We start from the raw sequence: 24,943 nt of genomic DNA, 5'->3' as shown, positions 1-24,943 counted from the left end.
ACTGACATTATATGCACAGCACACACTATATAGACTGACATTATATGCACAGCACACACTATATAGACTGACATTATATGCACAGCACACACTATATAGACTGACATTATATGCACAACACACACTATATAGACTGACATTATATGCACAGCACACACTATATAGACTGACATTATATGCACAACACACACTATATAGACTGACATTATATGCACAGCACACACTATATAGACTGACATTATACACAGCACACACTATATAGACTTACATTATACGCACAGCACACACTATATAGACTGACATTATATGCACAGCCCACACTACATAGAATGACATTATATGCACAGCACACACTATATAGACTGACATTATACGCACAGCACACACTATATAGACTGACATTATACGCACAGCACACACTATATAGACTGACATACACAGCACACACTATATAGACTGACATTATATGCACAGCACACACTATATAGACTGACATTATACGCACAGCACACACTATATAGACTGACATTATATGCACAGCACACACTATATAGACTGACATTATACGCACGGCACACACTATATAGACTGACATACACAGCACACACTATATAGACTGACATTATACGCACAGCACACACTATATAGACTGACATTATACACAGCACACACTGTATAGACTGACATTATACACAGCACACACTATATAGACTGACATGATATACACAGCACACACTGTATAGACTGACATTATACACAGCACACACTATATAGAGTGACATTATATGCACAGCACACACTATATAGACTGACATTATACACAGCACACACTATATAGACTGACATTATATGCACAGCCACACACACTGTATAGACTGACATTATACACACAGCACACACACTGTATAGACTGACATTATACGCACAGCACACACACTGTATAGACTGACATTATACGCACAGCACACACTGTATAGACTGACATTATACACACAGCACACACACTGTATAGACTGACATTATACGCACAGCACACACACTGTATAGACTGACATTATATGCACAGCACACACTGTATAGACTGACATTATACACACAGCACACACACTGTATAAACTAACATTATATGCACAGCACACACTTTATAAACTTACATTATACACTGCACACACTATATAGACTGGCATTACACACAGCACACATACACTTACACTATGTTCACTATACACAAACCACACTTACCACAGCCTCTTCCTCTGCGGTTCTTGTGCTCGGGTGCAGCCTCCAGGACCTTGATCATGTGACTGTGATGTCATCACAGGTCCTTCACTTCCTACTTGCAGTCTTGCCGTTATCAAGCAACTTCTGGAGGTTTATACAAGCGGGACAGTGCACAGCAGCACAGAGGAGCTGACTGTCAGGGAGAGAGACTCCAGCACCTGCCCGTCACCATCTCTGACAGTCCACTCTCAACAGCTGATTTTCTGTGCCGCCTGTTCCCTTGCCCCAATTGACTCCCTGTGCACATGCCCCCCTTCATCAGCAGGTGGGGCCGATGACCGAAACACTGCGGCAGCCAGCTGCTGGATAATACTTTTTTAACTGATGTACGGTTTCGGCCCCCTGGGAGCCTTGGGCCCCGGGCGGCCGCCCAAACCGCCCACATGAGGATCCGCCACTGCCTGGACCTATAAAGGAAATAAGGGTGTTAAACATGCATAACACAAAAGCATTGAAAGAGACAGCAAAATATATCTCTACATTACTCCATACGGCTCCTCTCGTGAATAGGGGAGACTCCCTTCCATACCTTTCATTGCCCCCTTCCCTTATTTGGTGCCATTCCCGGCACCAGGAAAAATAAGCAACTAAAATAACTGATTCCTTTCACACAAATTGGGCCTTCTTCCAACAGTCTCTGAAGGCCCTCTTAGACTCAGTTCAGGCCCTCTTCAAAATTACTTGGGCCTCAGGCTCAGAGCTTAGTGGTTACAGTCTCTCACAGGCGAGGCACATACTTAACAATTGCAGTCTCATACTCAAGGTCCAAGGACTCCCTTCTTTGTCTCAGTCTCATGCACAGCCTCTTGTCTTTCTCTTGCTGGGAGACTCCTCTCTACCCGCCTCTTGAACGCTTCCTTGTGGCGCATTACAGCTACTGAAATGCAGCCTTTCCTGGCTCCACAACCTCTTGCTGGAGCTAGTCATCTTTCTTGAGGGAAAGGTGCACTTGGCAAGAGCGTACTCATGACTGCAACTCCGGCACTAGCTTACCCTCCAATGGAACTCCGACTATACTCTCTGTGAAATACATCATGTAAACCCTCCTGCCGTGCCCTCTGCTCACTCCTTGGGCACTCCATACGGCATGACATCTTTCCTGGGCTGCGACTATCCTGCCAACTATGCCAAAAAGTTTAGGACCGGGTATCAGTTAAGTGCTCGCAGGGTTAGTCATGAAATGATGACAAGAATACCAGGTTTGATGCAAATCCTTTTAGTAGGCTAGAATCTTGGCAAAACTTCCAACAGGGAACACAATAAACTAATCTCAGCAGAGAGGCACAGTCAATTTAAATGTTATACAAAATGGCGACAATTTCAGGCAATGCAGGCAATGGTGGCTCACCAGCTTGCCTACCTTTGGACGGAGCTTGGGGTCCTCACTGATATATTTAAATAGGTATTACCCTCTTACAATTTTATATATAATATGCTAGAGTAATTCACACTAGGTGTACACCACCAATTGTCGATATATGAATAAAGGAACGGGGAGTGGGAAAAGTAGTGTGTTTTGTAATTGCAAAAAAAAAAAAAATACTTTATTATTAAATTTATATTAAAACAATGTTAGATTAAAAATGATGTTGCGCCAAAGTCCCCTAAATTGGCGCACTATGACAAATTATGTCTGACTTAGATTGCTCCGGATTGTAAAGGATATATATGTGTCTAACCTCCCCCTTATTTAATAATAGAGAAGATACTATAATAGTCCCTAAACCAAAAGTTGGGTTGTTAAGTAATTGCAAATAACTGTCCCCCTCAGTGTCAATGATGAGACAGTCTGATTGCACATGAACCCAGAGGTTCCTTCAAGGGCTGTAAGTGAAGCCCAGCGGTGGAGAAACCCCTGTATTAATGTGACTGTAATGGGTTACATGTACATGTGTCTTATATGAATAGACACAGCACAGCAGAGTTGAAACTGCTGCATTCTAGGAACTGAACAGGAGGAGGGAATAGACTGGGCCACAGTCTGTAACGGGCGGCCGGTCCGCTGAATTGCCTTGGTAGTGATCTAAAGTATCTGTAAATATTCCTGTCAGGCCTCATTTACACGAGCGTGTGCGTTTTGCGCGCGCACAAAACGCAGCATTTTGCGTGCGCAAAAGGCACTTGACAGCTCCGTGTGTCATCCGTGTATGATGCGCGGCTGCGTGATTTTCGCGCAGCCGCCATCATAGAGATGAGGCTAGTCGACGCCCGTCACTGTTCAAGGTGCTGAAAGAGTTAACTGATCGGCAGTAACTCTTTCAGCACCCTCGACAGTGCATTCCGATCACCATATCGAGTAACCTGTTTAAAAAAAAAGAGGTTCGTACTTACCGAGAACTTCCCGGCCGTTGCCTTGGTGACGCGTCCTTGGTGACGCGTCCTTGGTGACGCGCCTCTCTTGACATCTGGCCCCACCTCCCTGGATGACGCGGCAGTCCATGTGACCGCTGCAGCCTGTGCTTGGCTTGTGATTGGCTGCAGCTGTCACTTGGACTGAATTGTCATCCCGGGAGGTCAGACTGGAGGAAGAAGCCGGGAGTTATCGGTAAGTCAGAACTTTTTGTTTTTTTTACACGTTCACGTATATTGGGATCGGAAGTCACTGTCCAGGGTGCTGAACCAGTTTAACTCTTTCAGCACCCTGCACAGTGACTGTCTCCTGCCGGGTTCGGTCAAAACCTGAAAAAGAGTTCGGCCGAACCCGGTAAAGGTCGGTTCGCTCATGTGTAAGACACTTCGTTCGGATGTTTGTAAACAGAAAAGCATGTGGTGCTTTTCTGTTTACATTCAGTTTGACAGCTCTTGCGCGAATCACGCAGTTCGCACGGAAGTGCTTCCGTGCGACCTTCGTGGTTTTCCCGCACCCATTGACTTCAATGGGTGCGTGATGCGCGAAAAACTCAGAATTTTAGAACATGTCGTGAGTTTTACGCAACGCACTCGCGCTGTGCAAAATTCACGCATCGTCTGCACTGCCCCATAGAGTAATATAGGTGCGTACGACACGCGTGAAAAGCACGCGCGTATATTACACTCGTGTAAATGAGGCCTCAGGCAGTATAATCACTTCACCACAGCTGATGTACACTAACAACCTAGCTGTCAGGGTTTACAAGAATTTATGTGGGCTAGCAAATAGGCCGCGGTCAGCTGAGTATTTATGACTGCACATGGCAGCAAAAAAGCCCCCGTCAAAGACAAACACTGTATGTGTATTGTCTTATTTGTCAAAGCTCGATGTAGCAGAGCCGTTACTGCTACATTCAGGTCTCCAGCCCTGCAAGGAGACCTGACAGGCCAGCCACGCTCCCGGGCAAACGATCACACAGGCAGCGCGCCTGGACAGCGTTCTCCAGCTCCACACAACAGTGAGTACTCTGCCTAACAGGCAGTAAGGATATTGTACCACTGTTTGTTTGTATGTGCAAGATAAGGCTGCCCGATGAGTCGCGTATATGTGGGGAGGGCTGCAAGGAGCCGAGCTGCTGTCAGCTGTTTGAGTACGATCCTGTCTCAAACTTAGCTCAGCTCCGTGCCCTCATGCAAAAAGAGCTGCTCAGGCAGCCCGGCGTGCAGTGTTAACGTGCTTGTTCCCTAACTGTAGCAGATATTCTGCCGATTTGAACAGTAAACTGCTATTTAGCAGTACGGAGCAAAGTATTTGGCATCTAACATTGGTGATATTTAAAAGACACCCAACGCGCGTTTCGCCGGTACTTCCGGCTTCTTCCAGGGGTGGCAGCCGCCGGAATCAAAGGCCAGATATGCTAAGAGTTCCTGATTGACAGGAATAGTAACCAATCAAAACAATTTGAGAATGGAAACAAAGTAATGGTGCAACGTGATACCTCTGGTTAGTTCCAGCAATGTATCCATGTTAAAATAACACTGCCTAGGCTCAAGATGCATCAGATTGCAGCTAAAAAATTCCTTTCTTTCTTTATAACAAAAAACTTTTTTCAGATTGCAGTCATATCAGGACATTCTGCTACATAATAAATGCACATATAGCATTGTCCTGCAGAGGCAGAGATATAAATGTAGATGTAACAAGAGAGGTTAACCTCGTATATACACAGTACTGCATTGGCAATGATTGCTCAGTAAGTGTGTCAGAGATAGAAATTTTGAATATCAGGCACGATAAACTGTTAATGTGAGACCTTAGTTAGTTCCAGGTTCAAAGAAAACAACCAAAATTGAAACTTTCGTTCATGCCGAACGGTTTAACGGAGTTCATACGGAATATCCACTCACTTTCTCTCCTCAGAAGGGCCTCATCAAGGTTGCCCCCTCTGATGCCCATGTTGAGTTTACAGATGCCCCAACCTTTCAGAGTCTGCCACTCTAGATTGTGTCTCTCTTTAAAATGTTTGGCGATTGGAGTAGGTGTGAATATTTTCTTCTGGAGTTTACAATCCTTCTCAGCTTTGTCATAGTTTATAATTGACCTGACATGTTCTCCAATACGGATTTTGAGTGCTCTGATCGTTTTACCCACGTATCTCAAACCGCAGGGGCACTCCAGACAATACACGACTCCTTCGGAGTTACAGTTCATATGTTCTTTGATCTTATACAATGCCCCAAATCCATCAGTGAATTGCTTGGTTGTAGTCAGGATTCTACATGCTTTACATAACTTACAAGGGAAAAACCCCATATTCTGGGCCCTCTTAGTACCGTCACCCCGCGTAAAATGACTTGCAACCAAAATGTTCGAAATGCTGGTTCCTTTGCGATAACCTGAAAGGGCCCTCTCACCCAAGATTGTGTTTAGATTGGAATCAGATTTAAGTACATGCCAGTGTTTGTTTATAATCTGCATCATGCTATCCCAGTCTGCATGATAGTTAGTGATGAATCTAGGCTGCATGGGGGTTTCAGAGGTTTTGATAGCTGTCTTGGCTCGTGTCTTTTTAGAAACGAGCAATTCTTCACGGTTGGTTCTCAGTGCTATATTATAGGCCTCTTTGATATTGCGATTGGAGTAGTGTCTCGCCTGCAGCCTAGCCCTCAATTCAACTGCTTGTTTCTTGAAATCAACAAAAGTCTGTTATGGCAGGAAGGAGGTGAAGGGAACAAGTGAGCCCTAATCTACCCACCGCCCTGTCCCTGCCTACTTGCAACGATCCGCCCTAGGCGACGGGGTACAACTTGGCGGCGGTCCCTACGCTGACTAAGTGCAAGGGGATACAAACAGGGAACAAGCAAGGGAAGGGGCAGTAGCCCACGGAACACCGTGAGGAAACGGAGTGGTGAACGAGCCAGTCAGGATCAGGATGTAGTGGAGTATACAAACGTAGAGCACGGAGCAGGAAGCAAGCCAGGGGCAGAGCGAACCAGGATAAGCGGGAACTGAAGCAAGGCAGAAGCACGGCTGTAATGGCAGGGGGTAGGGAGACGGACAAGTGAGCCCTAATCTACCCGCCACTCTGTCCCTGCCTACTTGCAACGACCCGCCCTAGGCGACGGGGTACAACTGGGCGGCGGTCCCTGCGCTCAGTAAGTGCACGACAAACACGACAAACATACAAGGAACACAAGCATGGAAAAGGGGCCGTTGCCCACGGCAACACCGTGAGCAACCAGAGTGGTGAATGAGCCGAGTCAAGCCAGGAGTGTGCGAGGTACAAAACGAAAAGCAGAAGAGTAGTCGGTAAGCCAGGGTCTGTATGGAGCAGGATAAAAATAGCAGGCGCTGTAGCTGGGCCAGGAAACCACAAGGAGGGAAACACAAGCAATAACAAGCACCGAGGGACAGGAAGTGCAGGCTTAAATAGACCGAGGGCGGGAGCTAGCTGAGTCTGGCCAGGTTACGATAGGCTCTCCCACTCCTAAGCCTGCCAGCCTGAATGGTGGAAGCAGGAGTCAGTCTCAGGGATGTATTCTCAGGTGCTGACTGATTAGTTCTGGGAGTTAACCCCGCTGTGCCTGGCAGATCCTTTACAACGGCAGAAGCAGGCTGGAGCAAGGCAGCAGTGGGGCCAGGAATCCAAGAAGAATAACAAGCAATGAGGAAGAGAAAACGGCAGGTATAAATGGACAGGGGGCGGGGCTAACTCCTACTGACCAGGCCGCGATAGGCTCTCCCACTCCTGAGCCTGCCACCCTGATTGGTGGGAGCCGGTGTCAATCTAAGAGGTCTGGCCTCAGGTGTTGACTGATTAATCCTGGGAGTATCCACAGACGTAGTGCCTGGCAGATCCTTTACAGTACTCCCCCTTTTATGAGGGGCCACCGGACCCTTACTAAGAGAACCCGGTTTAGTGGGGAAGAGAAGGTGGAACCTCCTGACCAATACCCCAGCGTGAACATCTCGAGCAGGTACCCAAGTCCTCTCCTCCGGCTCGTATCCTCTCCAATGGACCAGGTACTGGTGGGAGCCCTGGATCATCCTACTGTCCACAATCTTGGCCACCTCGAATTCCACCCCCTCAGGGGTGAGAACGGGAACAGGAGGTTTCCTCGAGGGGGACCAGGACGGGGAGCAGCGTTTAAGGAGGGAGGCATGAAAGACGTCGTGTATGCGAAAGGATGGGGGCAGCTCCAGACGGAAGGATACAGGGTTGAGGACTTCAATGACCTTATAAGGCCCAATAAATCGGGGAGCAAACTTCCTGGACGGGACCTTAAGGCGCAAGTTCCTAGACGACAACCTCTTCTTCTGAACCTGGGCCAAGACTGTGCACAGTTCCCGATGAACGTCCTCTACCTCGGGATTATTGGAACAACCAGGAGAAACGGAGGAGAACCTTGGATTAAACCCGAAATTACAGAAAAACGGGGAGACCCCTGACGAGTTACTGACCCGGTTATTCAGGGAAAATTCGGCGAGGGGAAGGAATGAGACCCAATCAAATTGACAGTCAGAGATGAAACACCTTAAATATTGTTCCAGGGATTGATTAGTCCTTTCCGTTTGGCCATTAGTTTCGGGATGGAAGGCAGAGGAGAAGGACAGATCAATCTCCAACTTTTTACAAAAAGCTCTCCAAAATAAGGAAACAAATTGTACCCCTCTGTCAGAAACAATATTGACTGGGGCCCCATGGAGACGCAAAATGTGTTTAACAAACAAAGAAGCTAACGTCTTGGCGTTAGGTAGTTTCTTAAGGGGCACAAAGTGGCACATCTTGCTGAAGCGGTCTACTACCACCCACACCACCGACTTGCCCTGAGATGGAGGCAAATCGGTGATAAAATCCATGGAGATATGGGTCCAAGGTCTCTGGGGAATGGGCAAAGAACGTAGTAAGCCCGCAGGTTGGGACCTAGGGGTCTTGGACCTAGCACAAACCTCACAAGCGGCGACGTAAGCCCTAACGTCCTTAGGCAACCCAGGCCACCAATAGTTTCTGGTAATGAGGTGTTTGGTACCCAGGATGCCAGGATGACCAGATAGTGCGGAGTCATGGTTTTCCCTGAGTACCCTTAGCCGGTATTGCAGGGGGACAAACAGCTTGTCCCCAGGGAGGTTCCCGGGAGCTGAACCTTGATCAGCCGCAATGTCAGAGGCTAAATCAGAATCAGTGGCAGAAACGATTATACCAGGGGGTAAAATACAAGCAGGATCCTCCTCAGAAGGAGGATTGGCCATGAAACTACGTGACAGTGCATCAGCCTTAATATTTTTGGACCCAGCCCTATAGGTAACCAAGAAGTTAAATCTGGTAAAGAATAGCGCCCATCGAGCTTGTCTAGGGTTAAGCCTCCGGGCAGATTCTAGGAAAACCAGATTCTTGTGGTCAGTAAGGACCGTTACCTGGTGTCTGGCCCCCTCCAGGAAGTGACGCCACTCTTCAAAAGCCCATTTAATGGCTAAAAGTTCGCGGTTGCCAATATCATAGTTACTCTCCGTGGGCGAAAAACTTCCTAGAGAAGTAAGCACAGGGGCGGAGATGGGTCAGGGAGCTGGTACCCTGGGACAAGACGGCCCCCACTCCCACCTCGGACGCGTCAACCTCCACAATAAATGGCTCCCTTTGGTTGGGCTGAACCAGCACGGGGGCCGAGATAAAGCACTTCTTGAGGGTCTCAAAAGCCTGGACGGCCTCAGGATGCCAGTGGAGGACATCAGCACCCTTGCGAGTGAGGTCCGTAAGAGGCTTAGCGACGACCGAGAAGTTGGCAATAAATCTCCTGTAATAGTTAGCGAACCCCAAAAAACACTGTAGCGCCTTCAGGGAGGCAGGTTGGACCCATTCCGCCACAGCCTGAACCTTGGCAGGGTCCATGCGGAATTCATTAGGAGTAAGGATTTGACCAAAAAATTGTATCTCCTGTACCCCAAACACACATTTTTCGGTTTTCGCAAACAGATTATTTTCCCGGAGGACCTGGAGGACCTTCCTGACATGCTCCACGTGGGAGGACCAGTCCTTGGAAAACACCAGTATGTCATCAAGGTACACTACAAGAAAATTTCCCAGGTAATCTCTCAGAATTGAATTAATAAAATTCTGGAAGACGGCAGGGGCATTACACAACCCAAAGGGCATGACCAGGTATTCGAAATGACCTTCGGGCGTGTTGAGCGCAGTCTTCCACTCATCCCCCTCTCTGATGCGGATAAGGTTATACGCCCCCCCGTAGATCGAACTTAGAGAACCATTGGGCCCCCTGAACCAGATTAAAAAGATCCGGAATCAAAGGAAGGGGATACTGGTTCCTTACTGTGACCTTATTCAAGTTCCGATAGTCAATGCACGGCCTAAGACCACCATCCTTCTTCCCCACGAAGAAGAAGCCAGCACCTACAGGAGAAGTCGAGGGGCGAATGAAACCCTTGGCCAGGCATTCTTGGATATATTCCCTCATAGCTTCACGTTCAGGACATGAAAGATTAAATATCCTACCCTTAGGAAGCTTAGCACCAGGTACCAAATCGATGGCGCAATCGTAATCTCTATGAGGGGGCAACACCTCGGAGGCCTCCTTAGAGAAAACATCAGCGAAGTCCTGAACAAACTCAGGTAGCGTGTTTACCTCCTCACGGGGAGAAATAGAGTTAACCGAAAGACATGACGTCAGGCATTCACTACCCCATTTGGTGAGATCCCCAGTATTCCAATCAAACGTGGGGCTTGTTATTATGTTATGGCAGGAAGGAGGTGAGGGGAACAAGTGAGCCCTAATCTACCCACCGCCCTGTCCCTGCCTACTTGCAACGACCCGCCCTAGGCGACGGGGTACAACTTGGCGGCGGTCCCTACGCTGACTAAGTGCAAGGGGATACAAACAGGGAACAAGCAAGGGAAGGGGCAGTAGCCCACGGAACACCGTGAGGAAACGGAGTGGTGAACGAGCCAGTCAGGATCAGGATGTAGTGGAGTATACAAACGTAGAGCACGGAGCAGGAAGCAAGCCAGGGGCAGAGCGAACCAGGATAAGCGGGAACTGAAGCAAGGCAGAAGCACGGCAGAAGCAGGCTGGAGCAAGGCAGCAGTGGGGCCAGGAATCCAAGAAGAATAACAAGCAATGAGGAAGAGAAAACGGCAGGTATAAATTGACAGGGGGCGGAGCTAACTCCTACTGACCAGGCCGCGATAGGCTCTCCCACTCCTGAGCCTGCCACCCTGATTGGTGGGAGCCGGTGTCAATCTAAGAGGTCTGGCCTCAGGTGTTGACTGATTAATCCTGGGAGTATCCTCAGACGTAGTGCCTGGCAGATCCTTTACAAAGTCGAGCAATTGCGTCTCAATCTCAAGAACTCCCCCTTCGGTATTGCCCTAATTGTGTTTCTTGAGTGTGCACTTTCGGCAGCTAATAAGCTGTTGGTGGCAGTCACCTTTCTATAAAGATCCGTGTGGAGATTTCTCTCTGGATCTGTGTAGATGAGAACATCTAAAAACGGGATCGACTGTGGGTTATAGTCAAGGGTCAATTTCAGATTAAAATCATTGTCATTCAATTTCTCGATGAGATTCTCCAATTCAAGGACAGAGCCCCCCAAATGACGAATATGTTGTCAATAAAACGCCTCCAGAGACAGACGTTATCTGTCAAGATTTTTTGCTTATCACAAAAAACAATTACCTCCTCCCACCAGCCAAGATAAATGTTAGCAAATGTGGGGGCCACAGCTGCTCCCATCGCCGTGCCCCTGATTTGCAGGTAAAACCGCCCATCAAATATGAAATAGTTTTGTGTAAGGATAAATCTCAGTGCTTTAAGAATAAAGTCCTTCCTCACAGGGTTCAGACTCTGGTCTCTAGATAGATAATAGTCTACCGCTGAACAACCCCTGGAGTGATTAATGCTGGTGTACAGACTTTCCACGTCACAGGTTACCAGAATTTCGTCCTGTTTAAGACTGATTCCATCCAACTCTTTCAATATTTGCATGGTGTCTCTGGTGTGGGAAGGTAAGTTCAACACAATATCACGGAGTTCATTGTCGAGCCACTTGTTACACTTCTCCGTGAGATTTCCCACACCAGAGACGATAGGCCTACCTGGGGGGTTCGTAAGGTTTTTGTGGACCTTTGGGAGCATATAAAAAGTGGAAACCCTGGGGTCCTTGACGGATGAAAAACTTTTCTCATTGGGGGTGATCGCTCCCAATGAGAGAGCTTCTGAAATCAGTGCATTGTATTCACTCAAGAATTGACCCTACAAATGACCGATTCTCTGGGAGATTCTATGAGAGTGATCAATTTATCGCAGCACTCTCTTACTGACATACAATCACAAGTCTTGCAGAGGGGCCTCAATTTTTGTCTTACGACAAGACTTAATAAATTCACAGTGATTAAAGATCTGCACCTTTTCGGTAGGAAACTGATATTTAAAAAGATTTTTTCACAAAGAGACATTCAACCCAGTAGCCCTGTAGAAGAATTGATAACACAATTTCCAGATTTGTTGGACCTTACAGGTCAGGAGGCGGCAACTCTGGGAGATCTTGAAGCACTTTTATCAGAGAATATGACCGATGGAGATACAAACACACTGGAACCCCAGAGTAGAAAACATCTTAAAGCAAAATCAACTACTATGCCTCCTCTGGACACTTGCCCAGCGGTTAAAGTTTTTCTAGACTTGGTGGGTCAAGATATTGTGTCATTCCCATACCATAGGATAGAGAACAATATTACTGAAGTGGAACGTCAGGCATTACAAGAACTCCGATTGTGGCAAGACGGTGTCTTTAAACAATCGGATAAGGGGGGTAACATCTGGCCTAAGGAACAATATATACGTGAAGCAAGGAGGCAGCTTCTTGATAAACAGTGCTATAAACCGTTATGGGGGGATCCGACAGCTCAATTCTTGAGTGAATACAATGCACTGATTTCAGAAGCTCTCTCATTGGGAGCGATCACCCCCAATGAGAAAAGTTTTTTATCCGTCAAGGACCCCAGGGTTTCCACTTTTTATATGCTCCCAAAGGTCCACAAAAACCTTACGAACCCCCCAGGTAGGCCTATCATCTCTGGTGTGAGAAATCTCACGGAGAAGTGTAACAAGTGGCTCGACAATGAACTCCGTGATATTGTGTTGAACTTACCTTCCCACACCAGAGACACCATGCAAATATTGAAAGAGTTGGATGGAATCAGTCTTAACCAGGACGAAATTCTGGTAACCTGTGACGTGGAAAGTCTGTACACCAGCATTAATCACTCCAGGGGTTGTTCAGCGGTAGACTATTATCTATCTAGAGACCAGAGTCTGAACCCTGTGAGGAAGGACTTTATTCTTAAAGCACTGAGATTTATCCTTACACAAAACTATTTCATATTTGATGGGCGGTTTTACCTGCAAATCAGGGGCACGGCGATGGGAGCAGCTGTGGCCCCCACATTTGCTAACATTTATCTTGGCTGGTGGGAGGAGGTAATTGTTTTTTGTGATGAGCAAAAAATCTTGACAGATAACGTCTGTCTCTGGAGGCGTTTTATTGACGACATATTCGTCATTTGGGGGGGCTCTGTCCTTGAATTGGAGAATCTCATCGAGAAATTGAATGACAATGATTTTAATCTGAAATTGACCCTTGACTATAACCCACAGTCGATCCCGTTTTTAGATGTTCTCATCTACACAGATCCAGAGAGAAATCTCCACACGGATCTTTATAGAAAGGTGACTGCCACCAACAGCTTATTAGCTGCCGAAAGTGCACACTCAAGAAACACAATTAGGGCAATACCGAAGGGGGAGTTCTTGAGATTGAGACGCAATTGCTCGACTTTTGTTGATTTCAAGAAACAAGCAGTTGAATTGAGGGCTAGGCTGCAGGCGAGACACTACTCCAATCGCAATATCAAAGAGGCCTATAATATAGCACTGAGAACCAACCGTGAAGAATTGCTCGTTTCTAAAAAGACACGAGCCAAGACAGCTATCAAAACCTCTGAAACCCCCATGCAGCCTAGATTCATCACTAACTATCATGCAGACTGGGATAGCATGATGCAGATTATAAACAAACACTGGCATGTACTTAAATCTGATCCCAATCTAAACACAATCTTGGGTGAGAGGGCCCTTTCAGGTTATCGCAAAGGAACCAGCATTTCGAACATTTTGGTTGCAAGTCATTTTACGCGGGGTGACGGTACTAAGAGGGCCCAGAATACGGGATTTTTCCCTTGTAAGTTATGTAAAGCATGTAGAATCCTGACTACAACCAAGCAATTCACTGATGGATTTGGGGCATTGTATAAGATCAAAGAACATATGAACTGTAACCCCGAAGGAGTCGTGTATTGTCTGGAGTGCCCCTGCGGTTTGAGATACGTGTGTAAAACGATCAGAGCACTCAAAATCCGTATTGGAGAACATGTCAGGTCAATTATAAACTATGACAAAGCTGAGAAGGATTGTAAACTCCAGAAGAAAATATTCACACCTACTCCAATCGCCAAACATTTTAAAGAGAGACACAATCTAGAGTGGCAGACTCTGAAAGGTTGGGGCATCTGTAAACTCAACATGGGCATCAGAGGGGGCAACCTTGATGAGGCCCTTCTGAGGAGAGAAAGTGAGTGGATATTCCGTATGAACTCCGTTAAACCGTTCGGCATGAACGAAAGTTTCAATTTTGGTTGTTTTCTTTGAACCTGGAACTAACTAAGGTCTCACATTACCAGTTTATCGTGCCTGATATTCAAAATTTCTATCTCTGACACACTTACTGAGCAATCATTGCCAATGCAGTACTATCTACGAGGTTAACCTCTCTTGTTACATCTACATTTATATCTCTGCCTCTGCAGGACAATGCTATATGTGCATTTATTATGTAGCAGAATGTCCTGATATGACTGCAATCTGAAAAAAGTTTTTTGTTATAAAGAAAGAAAGGAATTTTTTAGCTGCAATCTGATGCATCTTGAGCCTAGGCAGTGTTATTTTAACATGGATACATTGCTGGAACTAACCAGAGGTATCACGTTGCACCATTACTTTGTTTCCATTCTCAAATTGTTTTGATTGGTTACTATTCCTGTCAATCAGGAACTCTTAGCATATCTGGCCTTTGATTCCGGCGGCTGCCACCCCTGGAAGAAGCCGGAAGTACCGGCGAAACGCGCGTCGGGTGTCTTTTAAATATCACCAATGTTAGATGCCAAATACTTTGCTCCGTACTGCTAAATAGCAGTTTACTGTTCAAATCGGCAGAATATCTGCTACAGTTAGGGAACAAGCACGTTAATACTGCACGCCGGGCTGCCTGAGCAGCTCTTTGTGCATGAGGGCACGGAGCTGAGCTATGTTTGAGACAGGATCGTACTCAAACAGCTGACAGCAGCTCGGCTCCTTGCAGCCCTCCCCACATATACGCGACTCATCGGGCAGCCTTATCTTGCACAGACAAACAAACAGTGGTACAATATCTTTACTGCCTGTTAGGCAGAGTACTCACTGTTGTGTGGAGCTGGAGAACGCAGTCCAGGCGCGCTGCCTGTGTGATCGTTTGCCCGGGAGCGTGGCTGGCCTGTCAGGTCTCCTTGCAGGGCTGGAGACCTGAATGTAGCAGTAACGGCCCTGCTACATCGAGCTTTGACAAATAAGACAATACACACACAGTGTTTGTCTTTGACGGGGGCTTTTTTGCTGCCATGTGCAGTCATAAATACTCAGCTGACCGCAGCCTATTTGCTAGCCCACATAAATTCTTGTAAACCCTGACAGCTAGGTTGTTAGTGTACATCAGCTGTGGGGAAGTGATTATACTGCCTGATAGGAATTTTACAGATACTTTAGATCACTACCAAGGCAATTCAGCGGACCGGCCGCCCGTTACAGACTGTGGCCCAGTCTATTCCCTCCTCCTGTTCAGTTCCTAGAATGCAGCAGTTTCAACTCTGCTGTGCTGTGTCTATTCATATAAGACACATGTACATGTAACCCATTACAGTCACATTAATACAGGGGTTTCCCCACCGCTGGGCTTCACTTACAGCCCTTGAAGGAACCTCTGGGTTCATGTGCAATCAGACTGTCTCATCATTGACACTGAGGGGGACAGTTATTTGCAATTACTTAACAACCCAACTTTTGGTTTAGGGACTATTATAGTATCTTCTCTATTATTAAATAAGGGGGAGGTTAGACACATATATATCCTTTACAATCCGGAGCAATCTAATTCAGACATAATTTGTCATAGTGCGCCAATTTAGGGGACTTTGGCGCAACATCATTTTTAATCTAACATTGTTTTAATATAAATGTAATAATAAAGTATTTTTTATTTTTTTGATCTTAGTTTCATGCTGTTCCAGAACTGGGCGGCTTCTTTACATGTTGTTTGGCAAAGTCTAATCTGGCCTTTCTATTTTTGAGGCTGATTAATGGTTTGCACCTTGTGGTGAACCCTCTGTATTTGCTCTCATAAAGTCTTCTCTTTATGGTAGACTTAGATACTGTTACTCCTACTTCCAGGAGAGTGTTCTTCACTTGGGTAGATATTGTGAAAGGGTTTTTCTTCACCATGGAAAGGATTCTGTGATCATCCACCACTGTTTTCATTCGTGGACGTCCAGGCCTTTTGGAGTTCACGAGATCACCAGTGCGCTCTTTCTTTTAAAGAAAGTATCAAACAGTTTATTTGGCCACTCATAACATTTGTGCTATCTCTCTGATGGATTTCTTAATTTTTTTCAGCCTAATGATGGTCTGTTTCACTTGCATTGAGAGCTCCTTTGACCTCATGTTGTGGATTCACAGCAACAGCTTCCAAATGCAAATGCCACACCTGGAATCAACACCAGACCTTTTACCTGCTTAATTGATGATGGATTAACGAGGGAATAGCCTATGCAGCCCATTAAATAGCCATTGAGATAATTGTTCAATTACCTTTGGTCTCTTGAAAAAGAGGCAGCTACATATTAAAGAGCTATAATTCCTAAGACATTTCTCAAATTAGGATGTGAATACCCTCAAATTAAAGATGAGAGTCTGCACTTTAAGCCCATGTTGATTATATAATTGTATATTCAATATGTTTTAAAAAAACGCTAAAATGCCAAAACTTGTGTCACTGTCCAAATAATTCCGGACCTAACTGTAACGTAAGACTTGTTAATGAATTGGAGCTCCCGTAAAGCTTGGTTCTTTATCCGAGTGCAGTATTATTCTGTAAATCCAACATTAGTGGGATCTGACAGATCCCAGATTATCAGACATTCTGTACGATTAGATGAAAAATAAACAAGTTTATAGAATGTCCTTGTAGAAGTAGAAAACCGGGAGTCTCATCATAGCTTCTCCCTCCTAAGTCTTCTGCTTCTTGTTTTCTCAGATTCCAGATTATCTTACAATTTGGGGTCAGTTTATCAGAATTTCCAGAATACTGAATTCCAGATTAAAAGAACTTTACTCTTTTTTTTTTTTTATTACACACATAAACCAAGACTCAATCACCGGTATAAAAAAAGACAAAGACGACAAGAATAAGTAGTAAACAGCGGAACCGTTTATTATAACAAATATCCACAAAAGCAGCAGAAACAGATTCAAAGATCTTACAAATATTTTATAAAGGTCCAAAACATGTAGAGAGTTTGTTATATTTCATACATTACAGGGGTTCTCTGGCCCTACTACAGCATTGTTATATGGGGGCACTCATACAGGACCCTTATTAGTCAGCGGGAGCCCAGAGCAGCTACAAAAGACGTCTCTATAGATAGATTATAGTAACTCACATCAGTCCCTGTCCCCAGAGGGGCTCACAATCTAATTTCCTCATCGCACTCACACACCAGGGACCCTTTCACTTCCAGCACATGGGAAGGATGCACCATTTTATAAAAAAGCGACACCCCACCCCATTGTGGCACCAAAAACTAGAAAGAACATAAAATTACTCTATTAATAAAAAATACAATTTCTTTCTTATTTCTGGATAAAGCTAATTTTTCAAATACTAAATTGACCAATCCCTATCAAATCTACACTAATTTCCTTCTTAACAGGTCAACTAGATCACTACGGACATTGTATAAAGAGGTCCATGAAGAAGAAATTTCAGAAAGATTTGTATAATTCTTCACTGATAGGAATATATTTGAGAATTTCTGTAATTTTCCTTTTCTGTTTATCAGATTCATATAATTTTGATTATTTTTATTGCTTTGTATTTTTGATTTATATCTGAATAAGTAGCTTTGTTCCTTTCTCACAGTCAGGTAGCTGCTGAAAAGGCCCATTTACATGAGGAGATTATCAGGATAATGTACATTATATAAAGCATTCTTATAAAAAAAAAATATTATTATTTGTATCTGAATGTAAATATAACTGGGATAGAATTGTCCCTTATAAATGGGCCTTTACTGATCTGCTCTTTCACTCCATGACTAAAATTATATTCACTACTGGACTTCACATATGGGTTTAAGCTTATAGAAATATATAACAAATCATAAGGTGCTTTTCTCACTATATGAATATGTATCATCATCATCATCATTATCAGAAGTGCATGGTATTAACCCCTTCAGGACACAGCCTGTTTTGGCCTTGTGGACGCAGGCAATTTTTTCAAATCTGACATGTGTCACTTTATGTGGTAATAACTCCGGAATGCTTTTACCTATTCAAGCAATTCTGAGACTGTTTTCTCGTGACATATTGTACGTTACGTCTGTGAAAAAATTTGGTCGATAAATTAAATATTTATTTGTGAAAAACACCAAAATTGATAGAAAAGTTGCAAAAAATTGAATTTTTCTAAATTTGAATGTATCTGCTTGCAAAACAGATATTAATACCACACACAATAGTTACTAGTTAACATTCCCCATATGTCTACTTTATGTTGCCATAGTTTTTTGAACATTCTTTTATTTTTCTAGGGCGTTACAAGGCTTAGATTTTTAGCAGCAATTTCTCACATTTTCAAGAAATTTCCAAAACCTATTTTTCCATGGACCAGTTCAGTTCTGAAGTGGGTTTGAGGGCCTTATATATTAGAAACTCCCCATAATTCACTCCATTTTAAAAACTTCACCCCTCAAAGTATTCAAAACAGCATTTAGAAAGTTTCTTAACCCTTTAGGCATTTCACAGGAATTAAAGCAAAGTAGAAGTGAAATTTACAAATGTAATTTTTTTTGCAGAAATTCATTTGTAATAGAAAAATTTCTGTAACACAGAAGGTTTTACCAGAGAAACGCAACTCAATATTTATTGCCCAGATTCTGCAGTATTTAGAAATATCCCACATGTGGCCCTAGTGTGATAATGGACTGAAGCACCGGCCTCAGAAGCAAAGGAGCACCTAGTGGATTTTGAAGCCTTTTTATTACAATATATTTTAGGCTCCATGTCTGGTTTGAAGAGGTCTTGTGGTGCCTAAACAGTAGAAACCCCCAAAAAGTGACCCCATTTTGGAAACTACACCCCTCAAGGAATTTATCTAGTTGTATAGTGAGCATTTTAACCCCACAGGTTTTTTGCTGAATTTATTGGCGTTAGTCTGTGAAAATGAAAATCTACATTTCTTCTGAAGAAACATAGACATTTTTAATTTTTGCAAAGAATAAAGGAGAAAAAGCGCCCCAACATTTTTAAAGAAATTTATCCTGATTACGGCAATACCCCATATGTCGTCATAAACTTATATTTGAACACATTACAGCCCTCAGAAGGGAAGGAGCGCCATTTGGGTTTTGGAGCTCAACGCCGTGGAGGGACCAAAACAGCAAAAACCCCCCAAAAGTGACCCCATTCACTATCAGAATCCAAGAGAGCAAATTGCCTCTTCAGTGCTATATAACTTGCGTGCCATTTTTTACATATTTTTTTTTTTACTTATTTTTTGTAACAGTTTTAATAAAAGTAACAAAGAAAAAGTCCACTAATCCATTGATCAATACATTTATGAACAACCCTAAGGCCCTGTACACACAGAGTTTATTTAACGAGTTTTTCGGCGCGGAAACCGCTCCGCAAAACTCGTCAAAAACCGCCCGAAAATGTCTCCCATTGATTTCAATGGGAGTTGGACGAGCTTTTTTACCGTGAGCAAAAAAAACGCATCGCGGTAAAAAGAAGCGACACGACCTATCTTGAGGAGGTTTCCGCCTCCAAAACTCCATTTCAATCAGTCAGAAGGGTAAAAAAAACACCTCGACGAGTGTTTTGACGAGTTTTTGGCAAACCACTGTGCAAAAAACGTCTGGAGCAGTTTTTGCAGGAGGAATTTTCCTCCTGCAAAAAATTCTGTGTGAACACAGCCTAACAATGAATCAATGTATTTAGAATTTACAGACGTGTCAAATATATGAAGAGATTTATATAAGTATGTGTGTGTATACATGTACGTATATATCTATTTGATGATATAGATATATAACATCCCTAATTATTAATTTTTAGTATTAACAAATTTCAAATATACGTCTATATATAATATATATTACCTGTGTGTGTGTATATATATATATATATATATATATATATATATATATATATACACACACACACATTCTAAGCCCTAATTGATTATTAATTAACTAATTAATTGTCCTAGTCTGAGTACTATCTACCTAAACTATAACTAGCTGCCTACACTAAACTATCTATGTGGAGGTGTTTTTGTGTGTTTCACAGTCATTGTGTCTTTATACGAGACACACAGCAGCTGCTCGGCACAGCTTCTTCTCCCCCACTGTCTCAGAACGATCTGACAGGGAGGGAGGAGAAACCTTGTAACAAACAGCTCGAAAGTTTCTTGCTGCAACAAACTTTGCTGTGATCATCATGATAAGTTTATCATGGTGATCATGTCATCAGGACCGACACCAATCCGGTCCTGATGTCTTCTCTCAGCACTTAGGCTGCTAGTAGCAGTGTGTGCTGAGAGATTCAGAGCACAGGGAGAGCGCTGTGCACGCTGTTCTGACACCACGTGAATTAACGGACTGCAGGAGAAAAGCCCAGCACGGCAGCCCGTTAATCTACGTGGGCTGGTCGTGAAGGGGTTAAACACAAGCACAATTCTCAGCAGTGACAGAATACAGCAGGAGAGAGGCAGCGGTGCAGCTGTGGGGGATACAGAGGTCACATTCACAACTGGGCCCTGACATCTTGTGGGCCTATAGTTCACCCAACATAAAGAAGCAGAATTATTAGCAGGAGGAGCGATGATTTCCAGTCACATAGTTATATAGTTACATTGCTGGGAAAAGACACATGTACATCAAGTTCAACCAAAGCATCAGAGAGGATGTGGATGAAGGTAAGAGGTAGCGGTACATTTTAGACCATTGTTTCCTCCTACTGATCAAGAGGAAGGAATAAAACAAACTCATATCTGCCCAAAAGGGAAACATTTCCATCCTGATCCTATGTGGTGATCAGACTGGAGAATTGTTCATACAAGAATTCTATACATTTAAGTAAGTGTGGATTTTGTTTGCTGTAAGAAATGATCTTTGCCTTTTTTGAAGCCATCACCTGTCCCTGCTGTGACCAGCTCCTGAGGTGACTATTCCCCAGATTCACCGCTCTTACAGTAAAGAAGGCTTGTCTCATCTGGAGACTGAACCTTATTTTCTCCAGATGGAGGGAGTTGCCCCTGGTCTTTTAAGGGGATTTTAAAGGGAACAGCTTTTCACCATAATTTTTTATACAGGCTATTTATATACTGATATAGATTTATTATGTCACCCTTAGACATCTCTTCCCAAGACTATAAGGCACAACTTCACACTTATCCACATGAAATCTCATTTGCCAAGTGGATGCCCAAACACTGATGAGGAGGTGATGTGCAGGCAAGCTGTGGACTGCGTACTGCTACTGAAGCTGGCAACTCTGCACTTACTTTGTACGCCACTTTGGCTGGCGGCTCCAGCAGCGGCACATGTAAGACCCCTTACAGAACAGCATTGTAGAACGCATCTAAACCCTGGAGGGCGCCGACTACAAACAAGGAACTCTTCTCCTGTTTTAGGGGTGGCTGCAGGAGGAAAACGTTTACTACTGGAAGGGGTGTAATTGAACCTTTCTTTTTTACCTAATAAGTATTGAGAACCAGTGCAACAAAGAAACTTCTCCATTCCAAAACGCAAGTTACAACTTTAAGGGAGGTTTAACTTTCTTGCTTTAAATCAGTTTACTTTCAGAATTCTCTGATGGGTGGTGGAGGGGTAAAGAAGAAGAACAATTGGGGATTTAAGTAAAATAACTGATCCCACACAGAAAGTAAGTTTACAGGAGAGCACAATTTCACAGATGGCGGAAGTAATGGTGGCCTCTAGTACGGACACTCTGCAGATACCGCCAGCACTAATAAAAAAAAACAATGGAGGTCGTGATGCAAAGGATGATGCCTGAGAAGCGCAAACAAATGAAAATGGATTTTAAAGAAGTAAAAGATGATTTGATCAGTTTGAACACTAGATCTAACCAATTGGAATATCAGACTACATGCATTACTCACAACCTTAATGTCCTTCTAGGCCGTAATCTATTCATGGAGGAAGAGATAAAGCTATATAATAATAATAAACTTCTGGACCTAGAGAATAGGTCTTGTTAGATAACATCCCTCTATTTGGAATACCAGAAAGTAATAAAAATGATCAGCTTGAACGATATATTTGGGAATGACCTTTGCTTTTCTACCAGAGGCAAGTTTTTCGGAATAGACTTTTGAACGCACTGTATATATGTATGTGTGTAATGTGGATATATGTAAGTGTGTAATGTGTATATATGTATGTGTGTAATGTGGATATATACGTAAGTGTGTAATGTGTATATATGTATGTGTGTAATGTGGATATATGTAAGTGTGTAATGTGTATATATGTATGTGTGTAATGTGTATATATGTGTAAGTGTGTAATGTGGATATATGTATGTGTGTAATGTGTATATATGTGTAAGTGTGTAATGTGTATATATGTATGTGTGTAATGTGGATATATGTAAGTGTGTAATGTGTATATATGTATGTGTGTAATGTGGATATATACGTAAGTGTGTAATGTGTATATATGTATGTGTGTAATGTGGATATATGTAAGTGTGTAATGTGTATATATGTATGTGTGTAATGTGGATATATACGTAAGTGTGTAATGTGTATATATGTGTAAGTGTGTAATGTGGATATATATAAGTGTGTAATGTGGATATATGTGTAAGTGTGTAATGTGGATATATGTATGTGTGTAATGTGGATATATGTAAGTGTGTAATGTGGATATATGTGTAAGTGTGTAATGTGGATATATGTATGTGTGTAATGTGGATATATGTATGTGTGTAATGTGGATATATGTAAGTGTGTAATGTGGATATATGTGTAAGTGTGTAATGTGGATATATGTATGTGTGTAATGTGGATATATGTATGTGTGTAATGTGGATATATGTAAGTGTGTAATGTGGATATATGTATGTGTGTAATGTGTATATATGTGTAAGTGTGTAATGTGGATATATGTGTAAGTGTGTAATGTGGATATATATGTAAGTGTGTAATGTGGATATATGTATGTGTGTAATGTGGATATATGTATTTCTGTAATGTGGATATATGTATGTGTGTAATGTGGATATATGTGTAAGTGTGTAATGTGGATATATATGTAAGTGTGTAATGTGTATATATGTATGTGTGTAATGTGGATATATGTATGTGTGTAATGTGTATATATGTGTAAGTGTGTAATGTGGATATATGTGTAAGTGTGTAATGTGGATATATGTATGTGTGTAATGTGGATATATGTATGTGTGTAATGTGGATATATGTATGTGTGTAATGTGGATATATGTATTTCTGTAATGTGGATATATGTATGTGTATAATGTTGATATATGTATCTGTGTAATGTGTATATATGTATGTGTATGTATGTAAAGTGTTTAAAGTTTATATACTTGTGCCAATGTCTGTGTAATGTGTATATATGTATGTGTATAATTGTAGATATATATATATATATATATATATATATATGTATGTATCTATGTGTAACATGTATGTGTATGTAATATGTATACATATATATGTGTATAGTGTGTATATGCGTGTCTATGTGTGTAATGTATATATATGTATGTATCTATCTATGTGCAACGTGTATGTGTATATATGTAGGTGTAATATGTGTATATATGTATGTATAAGTGTGTATGTTTGTTATGTAAATATCTTTATAATGTGTATATATGTATGTATATATGTGTGTACAATGTGTATATATCTATGTTTATGTGAGTAATGATGGATACGTCTCCCGTAGCCCCTGGGCACAGCGCTACTTTAAGCGCTGAGCCCAGTGAATCCCCTGATGTCACTGTGCATATAAGGACAGTGACGTCAGGGGCTTTAAAATGAATGTAAGGCGCTCTGGCCTGAGACTCTTTACCCTAACTGGAACCCCTTAAGCTTAACACCTTAACCCCGTAATTCTAATCATAACTCTTACCCTAAGCCACCAACCTTCGAACCCTAACCCCCTAACCCTATTGCCTCACCCTAACCTCAACCCCTAACACCCTAAGCCGCTAATCCAAACCCTAACCCCCTAACACTAACCTAAACTTAACCCCAACCCCTTCCCCAATCCCCTAATACTAGCCCCCTAAACCATAACGTTAACTCCCTAAATTTCTAACCCTAACCTGCTAACCCACTAACACCTTACTCCAACCCTACCCCTAACCTTCACCCTATTCTTAACCCCCTAAACCTAACATCCCAACCCCCTGAACCAAAAACCATAACACTCTAACCCAAATTCCCTAGCCCTAACCCCATAACTCAAACTCCTAACCCCTTAACCCTCACATTCTAACCTTAACTCTTATTCTAACCCTATTCTTAACCCTAACCCCCAACCCTATTGCCTAACCCTAACATCAACCCCTAACTCCCTAAGCCACTAACCCTAACACTAACCTAAACATAACCCCCTAAACCCAACCCATAAAACCTTGATGCCAAACCTAACCCTATCCCCTAATACTAAACCCCGACCCAAACCCATAATGTTAACTCCCTAACTTTCTAACCCTAACCTGCTAAACCTAACTGCAAGCCCCTAACCCTAACTTCAACCCTACCCCTAACCTTCACCCTAAAACTCTAACACCCTAATCCCCTAGCCCCGCAGCCAAAAACCTAACCCCAACCCTATACTAAAACCCCCTAAACCTAAGTCCAACCCTAACACTC

This window comes from Rhinoderma darwinii, unplaced genomic scaffold, assembly GCF_050947455.1.
Source record: "Rhinoderma darwinii isolate aRhiDar2 unplaced genomic scaffold, aRhiDar2.hap1 Scaffold_126, whole genome shotgun sequence".
NCBI lineage: Eukaryota > Metazoa > Chordata > Amphibia > Anura > Rhinodermatidae > Rhinoderma > Rhinoderma darwinii.
The sequence above is the reverse complement of the archived record's forward strand: the minus strand, read 5'-3'. Positions refer to the sequence as shown.